Source organism: Pithys albifrons, chromosome 2 (assembly GCF_047495875.1).
Source record: "Pithys albifrons albifrons isolate INPA30051 chromosome 2, PitAlb_v1, whole genome shotgun sequence".
Lineage (NCBI taxonomy): Eukaryota > Metazoa > Chordata > Aves > Passeriformes > Thamnophilidae > Pithys > Pithys albifrons.
The window spans coordinates 113953760-113967334 of record NC_092459.1 but is presented as its reverse complement, the minus strand read 5'-3'; the positions used below and the strand labels follow the sequence as shown (position 1 = coordinate 113967334).

The 13575-nt window shown below is 40.1% G+C and overlaps 1 protein-coding gene across 5 annotated transcripts in view; it reads left to right on the top strand.

Annotated features, from left to right (window-relative positions):
• PLCB4 (phospholipase C beta 4) overlaps positions 1 to 13575 on the top strand; it is a 188127-nt gene that overhangs the window by 13296 nt on the left and 161256 nt on the right. For 4 of the 5 annotated variants that reach the window (XM_071582151.1, XM_071582148.1, XM_071582149.1 and 1 more), the window contains exon 2: positions 6090 to 6149. The gene's annotated coding sequence lies outside the window, so the exon portion shown is untranslated. Of the gene's footprint in view, positions 1 to 4532; positions 4618 to 6089; positions 6150 to 13575 lie in introns of those variants that run through there. The other variant, XM_071582146.1, reaches the window with a different exon arrangement.

Genomic DNA, 13575 nt, shown 5'->3' with positions numbered 1-13575 from the left:
GACAAATCTAAATTTAACTCATGTCTCCCATCTTTTCCTTGGGAGAAACGCATGGACAGGAAATCTGGGTAGCCCTGTCAGATTTTGCCCCAAGAAATTGCACTGGTGTAAAACAGAGGCATTGTACTTGCAGCTTAATGTTTAAACTTGGTGTCAGAATGTTAAGGCAGAATAATGCAAATGGTTTTCTTGGGTGCATTTCAACTCCTGTTCTAGTATCTGGTAGAATATGTTTACTTTCTTGCATTGAAATACCCTGCTATTTCCATCACAATAATACCACTTTTAGCCAGCTAGTTGCAGCCAGCTTCAGAGATAGTAATCAAAATTGTTTTGAAGTGTATCTCTGTTTATTACAGTGTAAACTTTTCTTTTATACTTCATATTATTCAGTGACTAAACATATTTACTTTGAACGGGCTATGTGCTCTAGGTGGGCAGAAGCAAAATAAAAATGTGTCTAAGCCAGTTGTAATTAAATTTCAGCTCTGTACATTTTGTCAGGACAAGAAAAGCTGCTGGCATTTAAACCTTGCAGTGCCTTATGAAGTGACTGCCAGTCAGATTCTCCTATGGAATTAAAACAAATTGGAAAGCAGAAAGGGGAAGAGAGATTTGTATGAATGAAATGGCTGTGGCCTGTGGTTTGCCAGCCCCTGTTGCTTTTCTTGATAATGTCTGGTTATATAAACTTCTTTCCACCACTTTCTTCTTGAACTTGCTGCAAACCAGTTTTGTGTGGTGTAACATCTGCTGGCATAGAAGTGGTTGTAAATACCCTGCTGCATCTTTGCTGTGCAGCCCACAGGAAGGAGAGAAAGGATGGAGAGGAGTCTTCTCTGGAAACACAGATGGCTTTGGTAATTAATAACACTTTGTGAAACAAGTTAAAAAATAGGACTGCCAAAAAAAGGAGCTGTATGAAGAAGCTGAGTGCATCTATTCAGCCCATTTGGAAGACTTTTCTGCCATCAAACTTTCCTGGGGGAACGTGCCTAATACAATCAGCTCTCCCAAATGTGGTGGGACCAACAGGTTTGGATAAAATGTCATGTCTCTTCTGTGTTATTTTGCACTGTGCAAAATAATCTTGTATTATGACTGGTATGTAATTATCTCAGTAAATATTCAAGGGGAAAAAATAATGCTGCTTAATCCCTTTCTCTTGCTGTTCTGGAGGATTGGGATAATAAAAGCACAGATCACAACATGCCATGTTGGAGTTGCTGGCCTACATTTCAAACTGAGTGGCAAGAATCAGGCTCCCAGTTTCTGGGACACAGGGAACATCCCAAAGAGAGGCTGAGCTGCAGTGGGATTGTTGTCATGATGCTGAGCCTTCCCCAGAGACATGGGGTGATTGCATTTTATCTTGGTGCTCTAAAGCTCTGGCACCTGATGGCTCAATGGATGCAAAGGAGGCTCCATCCTCTTCCTGTCCTCTCTCCTGCTGCCCGTTGCCGGCGTGGGCTGCCTGTCCCTGTGCTGGAGTCCAGCATTGCCCCTCCATTTCTGTTTTCTTTGAATTACGGTGAGTCACCCTTAAACTTTACATTTGATTGGAGTGCATGTTTTTATGAAAATAATTAATTTCATTGGCCCAAGCAGAGTAAAAGCATTTGCCTGGAATTGACCTGGATTCTTTGTAATGCTATAAGTGAAGTCTTGGATTGTTAATGCTTTCAACAGCAGTGAGTAATTTCATAGATTGAAAAGCACTCTTAAACTGCAGCATGATGATTTTTGTTCCAGGGAATTACTGTAGATGACTATAAAAATAGAGTACATTTTTTTTCTCAGTAAAGAACTCCAACCAAACAAAAAACCCCTGAAATAAAAAAATAGTGATTATTAATACATAGGTAAAAGCCCTTGCAGGAGCTGTAGGATAGTATGTAGTTACTACATCCAAGATACCCTGAAATTCTCTTACTCAAATTGCAGATTATGTTTCTTAATCCTATTACATTTGCATACTGATGAGAATTTGTAGTAACTTATATTGTGCAAATGTTGCTGTTATTACTTGGCTTAAGTTATGTGGTTTTTATAGTAGAAATATAACTCATTCTCTGTAGAAAAAAAAATCTAAAAATTTTGTTATTTACGAGTAACTTTTGAGGGTGGACTTCATTATCAATTTATATGCTTTTTATAAAGTAGAATCTCTGGGCTCCACATTATTTGGTGTCTCTGTGACAATAATCTGCCTCTTCTGTAATTCAGTGTCCTGAATCTTGCTCAGCAAACAGCAGGAAGTACTTGTACCTTCCAGTTTAGTTCTGCACCCAGATCCCGAGTTAAGACCTCTCTTGACTCAAGACTTCGTGGTTGGAGACAGATGTAGGATTAGGATTTGAGGGTGGATTGTGTGTGGTGGGAGCAGGAGGCTGCATATTTTCTTTGCCTAATGAGTTTCTGGCTTAATTCAGTGAAGCTGAATGCAGCAGTCCTTGATAAAACTCTATGTGGTTTATGGACATTATTTCCATCATGGTATTCCTGCGGTAGAAGTGGATATAATATTTATTGGGTTTTTCTGTTCTTAGTACTTTGGGGTTTTTTACGTTTTCTGCAGTTATTGACCAATGTTTAACTGTGTGGTTACCTGTTAGGGGTTTTTTCCTGTGTTTGGGAATCATACTTTAAAGTTTTCATTTCCATGTCAGTGTCATGCAGCACATACCACAGTCAGTGTAGAAAAGGTGTGGAGCTCCCTGGTCACCGAGGAGCTGCCGATCCTGATCCTGAGCACACAAAATGTTCCAGAAAGACATGCCAGAGGCTCCAATTATGTAATGCCTGGAGCAGGAAGGCACTGAGTTGTGTGTGCAGCGTGTCAGCAGCAACAGACTGATGTCCCTGGCAAGGCTCCACTCCAGGAAGGAGCTGAGGTTTCTCCAAGGCTTCGGATGAGGGTGAGAGCTGTGACAGCGTGGCCCTTGCTGGAACAGCTTGGCCCAGGGAAGGAAGGCAGGAGCTGGCAGTGCCCAGCCTTGCCACCTGCTGGGTGCTGACATAACGCTGCTCTGCTGAGTGTGCTTTCCTGCCCACAAGTGTGAGATTGGTTTTTTCAGGTTTGGGTTTTTTTTTCTTTTGTGTGCTGGTGGGTGTGTTTGTGGCTCTTCTGTTGGTTTTATGGTGTTTTTTTCTTCTCCTAGATCCTGAAAAAAAATAATTACAAAGAAAGAAAGGACATTTTTAGAAATTACACATCCAGATTGATGCATAGGGAACTCATGTCTGAAAAATGTTAAAAATGGTGTGTCTACAATTAACTGATAAGCTATGGTTGATGTTCCTTTTTGGCACAAAATGAGTGAAGGTTTGGTAGGTAAGGACCATTACAGTATATTGAGAGACTAAATTTGTCATGTTAAATTGAGACTGTAATGGTATTATTTAAATTGTGTACTTGTACTTCACTTCTAAATAGAATGAGGACTCTGAAGTTTCAGTCTCCCTCTGAATAACTTGAGATGATCATCTGCAACCAAGTGTCCACAGGTGGGAAAGTCATAGACCTGTGGAAGTGTGTTCCTGTCAGGTCATTCTCTCTGATCATTTTGGAGTGTAACAGGTGAAAAAGGAACTTGAATGGTAGATCCCTGTTGATCAAAACTTTTTTGCTTTAAAAGAAAAAAAATCTATTGACAAGCCCCGTGTCCTGCTGAAGGTTATCCATCTTTTTGAAGGGTTATTATGATTTAGGTGGGTCTCTTGTAAACATCTTTTCTAGTAGGTTATTAGAGGAGTGAGTCATGAAGAGAGGCAGAGGCAACACCTGTGGTATATTTAAGGTGATAGGAGAGTTTAGGTCAAGAAGCAAGTCTTGCTTTACTGAACAGGAGCTAAGAAATGTGTGTTGTGGCCAGTGACCAACATTGGACACTTCAGATTTTGGTGCCTCTGCACCTGCCCAGGTGTTCAGGTGCAGCTGAGATCCTGTGGTACCTGGTTAGGTGTTCAGGTAGTGAGGAACCTAAAATTAAAGATCCTCTGCATAAAAAGTAAATACCAAGGTACTTAGGGCTCGTTTATTCATCTCTTTTTAGTTTTCTTTTTCTTTGGAACTGAAGTGACATGAAGATTATCGGGCTTTGTATTTTAGCCTTTCAACAGGTATGGGATGAAGGATAAACCTGAGGTTCAGCTGCCATCCATTACCCCTCCAGTAGTTACTGAGAATCAGGAATTGCTCTGTGTTTCTGTAACTGACACTTGACTCTGGCTCAAAGTGTTTCCCTCAAGGAATTTACAGCCTTACTGAAAGGGCCATTGGAGATTTTGGACACACACAACCTTCTGAAGAAATACTTAACCGGTGGAAAGAAAGAGAGTTTTGGTATTTGCATAACTATAAAGAAACCAATTTTCTTCATTAAATTTATGAGATTGTACTCATGTGTTTATATGGAACATGAGAAATTTCAGAGCCCAGTGGCAGCGTTGCCCAGAAAGCTGTAAATGATTAAAGCCAGTTGAGAAGCAGATTCTGTTTCTGTTTTGTGCATTAGGTCTGGTGAGATGCTGCTGATTTCAGTGGAGCCGAGTCCTGCACTGATGTAACCGTGCTGAAATGTGACCACAATCTGCAAGAGAACAAAACTATCTGAGGTGTATCTCTTATTGCAGACTAACAGGAGTAGTTTGTATGCCATTCTTTGTCATGTCCTTGTTTTTCCAACAGAAACGTGTTTTGAACAGTGAGTTTATTTGAGCAAAGTTGGCTTTAGTTGACCCCAGAAGTGTAATGATGCTTTTGTGTGCAGAGACCTGGTGATATCTTGTCATGTAATTATGAGCTACTGAGGCCAGTCTGAAAGTGCACTGGCAAAATGAGTGTGTTTGAGGCATAAAAAAAAATCATAATAATAAAAGTAATTGAATGGACCGCATAGTCTCTTACTAGAAGAGCACACAGTCAATATTTAGTGAGAACAAAGTATGTTGCCATCATCCTCTCAGCCTTGCTATTTATGATTTGGAACAACTTCTGTTTTAATAGACATTTTTGGCAACTTTGGGAGGATTCAACAGAACAGGAAACTATTTTCTTTAACTGCCCTCCTGGCTGTAATTGCAGTTGCTGTGGTTCTCAGTCCCTCTGGTATCCTGCTTGGGGTGTTTTATGTACCACCAGTCCTCAGAGCAAATGCTGGACTTACAACATGCTCTGGCCTTTCTTGGCTGAGACACTTTCTAGAACCTCTCTGTTTGTAATGTTGATTTTTTTTTGACATCAGGTCAGGTTTAATTCTGTGTATACACCTAGTTCATACTGAGACGCTCTTAAATTTAGGCCTCAGTTTATTTTACTTTAAAGGAATAAAGATGAAGCTTAATGGAAGAGAGATAAATACAGTTTCTGATCTAATGGCAGTTCTTGATAGAAATTCATTTGAAAAAGCAACAGTTGATTTCATATTACTTTCAACAATGCTGAAGACACTTGTTATTTTTTCTTTTAAAACATCATCTATTATAAAACATCGGTTTTTCCGATTTTTAATCTGAATTTACTTTTGACTTCACTTTGGACACTTTTGTCCTTTTTATGTAGGTTTCTGTAAACCTGCTGCTTTGCTTCTCCAAAGGACAGAAAAGGAGGATATCAGTAAATTAATTGATGCTTTCATCCGTCTGAAGGGTTGGCAAAAGCAAAGGGTGAATTATTTAGCACTAACAAGGATGGCATAATCTACTTTTTACCCAATACTGGGGTGAGAAAGAGACCTGATTAAATGCCTCAGAATAAAATATGTTTTTCCCCTGCTCCTAAAGACTGTTCCATTCCTCATCTCCACTGTGTTACTTTCTGGGTTGAAATGCTTGGCTGAATGGGTACCATGTGTTTGTTTCACCTGCAGCTACGATGCTCTTGCTAAATAACAGCAATTTCAAAATAAAATGAACTTCAAACAAGAACTCACTGGGTGTACAGTGTTTGTTTACTGTAGTGTAAATACTCTGTTCTGTAAGGAGAAATTATTTCTGGGGGAAAAAAGAAGGTCTTAAAGTAGTTCACTGTGTTTTTATTAGGTAATTAAATATGAATATGCACAATTAAGGCTTTTCTTTTTTTTTAGGGAAAGGAAGACATTCTCTACAATGTGAATTTCTACGGACTAATTTCTGATTTTCAAAAGGTACGAACTTTTCAGTTCTTTTAACATTTTAATTTGTTTTTTTTTACTAAGTTCTTTACTTCAGGCTTAAAATATGGTTTACTGTTTCAGTGCTGCACTGCCTGTATTAGTAGAAGAAGAAATGTTATTCTGAAAAAGCAAAGGTTCAGGTTCACCAGAGGAAAGGAGTTATTAGAAATGTAGGTCATAATCATGAATTCAGAGTATGCTGCAACCTCCTGAAAACCAGATACCCTGACACGAGTAAAGGAGTGTGTCTGTGTGAGGATGATCAGTGACACAGACAGGTGGGGTGTTCCGAGTCCTCAGAGGCCTGTGGGAGGTGTGGGTGAGTAAAAACTGCTGGTGGTGTCCCTCCCAAGCCTGATTATCTCCTTTGATAACATGAAATCATTCTTGGAACAGCTGCGAAGGCAATTTAAGTGCTCTGATCTCTCTGTGATTCCAGCAGGTTCTTCTTACCTCAAACTTGGGGAGAACAAGTTTTTACTTTTTTTTTTTTTTTTAATACTCAGAGTTGAGTCACTTGGACACCAACTCAGAGATGCTGCTGGTCTGAGTGAAGTTTTTTATGTCCTTCTGGCATCAGTGATTCCTGCCCTATTGGCTTTTCCTCCAGAGGCCCCAGAAGAGCACCAGTTGCTTTAGCACCCAGGCCTAGAGGCTGTTGAGGCAAACATGAGTTTCATGGTAATGCTGACTGAGACCTCAGTCCTGCCCTGCTGGTCAGGCTGTTCAGTTGAGCTTAGGGCAGACCTTGATGCCTGAAGAATAAGCTCCATGCACTGTTCTTCCTCCTGAAATTTTTGAAGTGATCCTGATGCGATGGTGTATTTGCTTTTTGTTGTTGTTCACCTAAAAATGTATCTAAATTCACATCAGAATTCTCTGATGTCATTTGAGGTAATTTCTCGTGTAACTTCTCAGATGACGATTCCAATTGCAGACAGATCTGCTGCAGAGGGATTTTTGCAGGAAAATTTCAGTGCAGAAAAAGGCATCAGCACCAAAGGATGTGGTTGCATTGCTGGTCTAGAATTCTAGAGTTAGAAGTACTGGCACTGTTGTTGTAGGCAGTGCTTTTTAGGTATGTATAACCTTGGCATTAGTCACTAAAATGCACTTGTTTTCCTTGTTTTTTTTTACTTCTTGATTGTTTGTTTATCCATATACTGTATGCCACAAGCATTTGGGAATTTGTTGCACTGTGACCTGGTGTTCTGTCACACAATTGGTTTGTTTATTTGTAACTGATAAAAATAATTCTTCTGTGGGCACAAGTACAGTTTGCTAAAATAGGTAAAAAAGGAAAAAGTAAGCCTGCATTGGCCAGAAATAACTTCCTTGGAAAGTAGAAACTTCTGTAAATATTTTCTTAGTGCAGTGATCTGGAGATACCTGGTAATATGTCAGATAATACCTGATAGTGTAACCTTCTTATCCAGGTGTAAGCAACAGAACTCTTACCAGAGATTTAGAATGAGTTCCCATCAGAGACAGAACTGTGGGTTCATTTGTTAAATTTGATAAATAAGTAGGAGATGATTCAATTTGCCTGGAGTTGCTACTACATTTCAGCATCTTGAAAGCTCTCAAAATAAGACTATATAAGAAAGGGAAAAATTTCTGTCTGGACTTAGGTGAAGGAAGTTAGAGATCTTTAAGCATTTAGACATAGTATACAGATGGGTATGCTGTAGGTTTTACACACCATCTTGAAAGTCAAATACTTCAGAAATTTTGTGAACAAAGGAGAAGAAAATTCCAGAACTCAATTTTTATGTCAAGTAAATATGAAGAGAATTTGGTTCAATAACAAAATTCACCCCAGGCAGTCACAATTTGTATAGTCAGTTTTAAGGTCTCTGAACAGCACACTGCAGTTAGTGCTAGTTATGTTGAGGATGCCTGGGAGAGGTTTTCTGGGCAGCAAGGGTGTTAAAATATCGTATTGGTAAAGCTTAAGTGAGCCCATTACGTGTTATCCTCTGTTTCCTTACAGTGTGATTCCAGGCAGTGTTTCTTCGGGAGATGAGGTCAACAAGATTGTCCTTAAAGGCTGACTCTGTTTGCACAGTGGTGGGTGGGAGGACAGGGGCGTGGGATGGGAGATTTGCCTTTATCATAACACATCGTTACCTGCAATCATGTTCCCCTTAGGAGAGCATTAGTCATGTTATTGAATAATCAGGAACTGCAGGAACTTTGATCCCTTTCCTACTCTGAAAGAGACTGAGCTGAAGGGAGAACTAGCCAAAGAAAACCCGTTAAATAAACTATGGTTTCCAGCACTGTTAAAAGGAAGGAGTGCTGAATTCCTGTTAAAGTTTATAACATGAAGCTGAGCTAATGTTCACTGGGCATTCCCAGCTGGAATAATAATTAAAACAATGTATAGTTCATCGCTGTTAACTCACTGATTTTATTTGTCAACACTTTGTAGTTGACTCTTATGGAGGTGAAATAGTATCCCTGTGGTATATTTACAGGTTAGAATTGCAGAATTTTGTGGTAAAGGACAGTCAGGTTATTTGGCATGTGTATTTTTGGTTAAGTTACCTGTGCTCTTCTGTGGGTGCTTGTGTGTCACTGTATCTCTGAGGTGGGGAGGCAAGAGCAGCATTCACCCCATCCTCATTACCAGCCCCAAGGGTTTCTTAGTTATTGCTGTATCTTATATTCAATAGGAGCCAAGTATGTGCTGCCTGTCTTAATCCTATTTATGTGATTGTGTGCTTTGTCCTTAAAAAAAGTGGATTTACTTGGGAAATAGGAGGAAAGACCTCAGTCTGTGATTTAGGTACAGCCCAGCCCTGTAGAAAAGAGAGTCTCCTAATAATTCTTCTTTGGATTCAGGAGGGCACTGGAACAGTGACTGATTGACCAGGCAACAGTTGAGTTGGACTGAGGTGAAGGAACACTAATATTTTTCTCAAACCGTTGTCTGACTCCCTCCTGGTCCCAAAATGGAAGTGACACTTTATAGGGGGGTATAAAGAAAAGTTTTCTTCTTGTTAGAGACCAGTGCAATTTGTTCTGATTACTCTTCTCCAAATAAAGAGTGTTTTAATCTTAGCTTTAGGCTGTGTCTCCACTGGGTATCTCGTTAATGTCCCTGATAAGCACAGCAATTAAGATATTTTGGTTGGAGTGTTTTGGCCTGAGATGAATTTTGCTCTATGGCCTCTATTTTGGCCAGGAATCCTATTGCTATTCCCTTAACCAGGTCCATTGAATCCTACAGCCTTATCTGGTTCTTTATCCTTGTTATCTCTGTCTTCTGGAAATTGAGTTCTTTAGGTCTGCAAAGTTTCCTGCTGTTCATAAGCAACATGCACAGCTTACTTAGGTGGAGTATGCACTGAGTTTCCCTTCAGATGGCCAATGTTTTCTTTATAATAAAGTTCTCTTATTCTTAGCACATTTCTAGGTCAGGAATGCTTAAAATATCTTCGGTCATTAAAACTTGGAGTCAACAGTATAAAACAAAAATAGAGTGGCAAAAGAAAAATAAATGAAGATTTACTGCATCCAGATGAAGTATTGTTTTCCAAATATTCCCTGCTGTTTGTGATCGTGTAGTCTTTGTCTTTCTTTGGAAGACTGTTCTGCTTAATTACAGCAAAATCAAGCTGAGTGGGTGAGAAAGGTGAGCATGGAAAGAGCAGAAAATGCATCTACTGCCACAGGCTCTCTCAGGCTGATAAAGGTGGTTGGTTCAGGCAGAGCTCTGGGGGCTGAAAAACAAGTGATAACAAAAACATCCTGATAACTTGTGGCAGTTGTTACTGTCTCAGTTGTCAGGTTCTCTGTAGTTTCATGGCCATTTAAACTGAGACTTGTGATAAAGGAAACAGAGGCTGGGAGTGTGACTGGGGACCAGTTCCCTGTCCCTGGATGCTCCTTCACACCAAAAGCCGTGTTAGGAGTGAGTCAGGTAACTGAGCTGGCAACAAACATTCTAAAAGGTTACTCCTGACCCTTGGAGAAGAGCAGGCTCAGGGAGACCTTGTTGCCACCTGTCAATGCTTAAGAGGTCTTACAAGAAAGATGGGGACAGACTTTTTGGTAGTGACTGTGGTGACAGGACAAGGGGTAATGGCTTTAAACTGAAAGTGGGTACAGTCAGGCTGGATATAAGGAAGGAATTTTTTACAGTGAGTGTGGTGAAAAACTGGAACAGGTTTCCCAGAGAGTTGGTAGATGTCACATCCCTGGAAACATTCAGTGTCAGAATGGATGGGTCTCTGAGCAACCTGGTCTAGCTGAAGATGTCCCTGCTCACTGCAGAAGAGGTTGGACTAGATGACCCCTAAAGGTTCCTTCCAACCAAAACTATTCTGTAATTCTGTGATTTTTCATATGCATCGATTTGTGCTGTCAGAGCAGAAGTTAGTGAGGCAATGACGAGTGACTGAGTGACGGATTTATAGAGAGGACTCTGAAGTTTGTCAGACTGCTGCCTCAGATTGTTCTGTGGTAGGTCTGTCTTAAACCATGCCTGAATCCTCAGACATTCTTCTGCAAAAAAAGGGGGGATATTTTGGTTGTTTATGGTAGGAGTTTTCTTAGAGTGAGAAAGGTTGTTTTCTTTTGTCTGCTTATTTCTTTAAGTGCCTTGTGAAACTGTCTCCTGAAAGACTGATCTGCTACTCTCCAGGAAGGAAAGATTATTTGCTGTTTTTTGGAAAGGTTAAGCTAAGGTTTTCTTTTGCAAGAACTAAGCTATGGTGTTGTTTTATTCAAAATTTGTATTTCATCCATGCCTGAAGTTAAACCACCTTCTTTTAAAATGTGGAGAGACCTGGTCTTGTATCCAAAGGTGCAGAGTGTGGGAAGAACTGATGAGCAAATGATAGAGAAAATGACAGCTTGTATTGTTCAGCCTCAATAAAACCTGGAGTAAGTGAAGTTTTTCAAAACCATTTTGTTCTGTGCAGGTTCAGCTCATCCCCTGCTTTTATTTTTTGTGGTGGTTTTCTTAGTGAGTTGGGTCCAGGAGGAAACCAGAGCATGAGAGTCTGTTCTAAGTAACCAGCAGGAGTGTGGAGAGAGTAGAGTAGAAAGGAGTGAAGGAAACTATTCCCTTTGTAGTTTCTCAGCCTGGACAGAGATGGGATGACTCAGTGCCAGAGCTGAGGGGCAGTGGTGGCAGAGGCAGAGATGGTGAGTGACATTCCCACATTCCCAAGGGATTCCTTTGCAGGCAGGTCAGTGGGATTTTTCCTCCTGACTTCAACTGAGGCCAAGCATATGAAAAAGAGCAATGGAGAGTGAAAGCAGGATGATCTGAAAGGTATGAGGAGAGCTGCAAAATAAAGAAAGCAAGGTAGGAAAAGTGGGAAATGTAATAATAAAACTGTCAGATACAGGAAATACTTCTGTGGTGGGGAAGAAAGCAAGAGGTCATGTGCACAGCTGAGTTTGGACAAAGTGTTTTACTCATCTCTGACTCCCTTCTCCTGTTGAAACTGTCTGCCAAGACCTGCTGCTAATACACCATTACTTGCCTCTTAGATACTTCCCTTTAAACTCATCCATATGTCACACAAATAGTGTATTCATCTTTAGCCCTTATTGTTTTCTGGTGAAGCAAAAAGGAAAATGGCAAAAATTTTGCCAAAAAATGCCTTGTATTTTGAAAGGATTTTTTTTTCTTCCAGTATTTCCAACTTCTCTAAACCCTACAACTATGGAAAATTTCAGAGGGATGTTTTCTCTAACTGCACTTGTGGTCTGGTTTAGAGGAGCAATGTTTGGTTAAGTGTAAAAACAATAAATAAACCTGCAAACAGATTGTAATCAAAGGAAAAGCTTCACACTGTCCAGTGGCTTTCCTAGAGCCAGCTTTTGTTGTAATGTTCATACCTTATCTGTTGCAGTGTTGTTGCTCTTAAGGTAAGTGCTGCATTAGAGGACAGGAGCAGTGTGGGGGTGTGAGGGTTATGGAGCTGGCCCTCCTGGCAGCTCTTGGTCCAAAAAGTCCTCTTGGATTGCAGTACCTGTGAAAACTGGAATCTGAGAAGGTGCCACGTGCTATTCCACATCAGAATCATTTCTTGGAGGCAATGGAAATATCTGTGGGAAATCAAATTTACATTCAAAGCTTCATTTATACTTGTAGCTGTTATTATTTCCTCCCTCTGTGTGTACATACTTTGGATCTACCAAGTGTAAATTTTCCAAACTCGACAGGTTGCATAAGCCAGAAAAGTAGGAAATAACTCCCCAAAGAGCTGCTGCCAGATCTCTGAAGCACATATTGAGCTGTTTGATCTAAAACACAATGTGTAAGAGCTGCCTTGCCAAGTTTGGAGAGGTACAGTGTGTGGGGTGATGAGGCTGCTGTCAAGTTATTTTCTGAAACCAAAAGGGAAAGACACAGAAATGTGGAATGTTGTTTATTGCTTAATGACACACGTACCACTTTCCAGGTGTTTATATTTTAACTGTTGTTTCTCCTTTCAAAACTAATAAGGCTTGTTAAACATTACAATGAAAAGTAGCAGGTAGATCTACTTAGATTTCATAACTGCAGTTTTTGCTCTTTGATCTGCACCAGACTGAAAATTTGGATTATAGCAGGATCATTACGAGATCTTTTGCAGTCTGGGTTAGCAGTTGGGAGGACATCTCTGCAGCTGCTGTAGGTATTGCAGGTATTTCTTTTTTGTGCTTTTTCAAGATCTGCAGAGCCCTTTTCTTGGGCAGTTGGACGTTTGGGAGACTTGGACTATTTAGAATTGTTTTGGAGGGAGTGTTTTTATAAATGGCTTCACGATCAGGCCCTTCCCATGGGAGGGAAGCAACACTTCACTTACCTCATTATAGGAGATGTAGCTGGTCAGGTCTGTGTCTCCAGCTCCTGTTTGTGAACATTTGGACACACAAACCTGTCCACAGGTCCTCTTGTAGACAGGATCTCTGCCTGAAAACTAGTTGGCTTTTTTCTGTGTAGGACTATGTAGTAAGCAACTAGCTAGATAGAAAAATCTAAATAATAATCTTCTGTGTTTTTAAATTACTGCTTTTGGACTTTTTCTACATGTCTTAATTGAGCAACTGGTTGCCTGGACTCCATGAATATATGTTTTTTCCTTATAAATTGTGTATAAACACAGTTGGTGAACTGGAAAAGTTCCCTTTTGAAATGTTAAGCAGTTCCCAGGTGAGTGTTTTAGAGGAAATCAAAAGCTTTCCTCTATTCATCACTGATGGATAGCATGGAGTGTTTTCTATTGTTACAGAAAATCTGGAAACAGCTTTTTCATTATTAATATTTACCTTTCTGTGTTAATATAGAGGTGCTGTGAAAGTACCTGTATGGAAGTAAAACTTCTTTACTTTCACTTTAAGGTCCATTTAATTTTAGAGTCATAGAATCTTGTGAAGGTTCGCAGGTTGGCAGGAGCACAAATAGGAATCA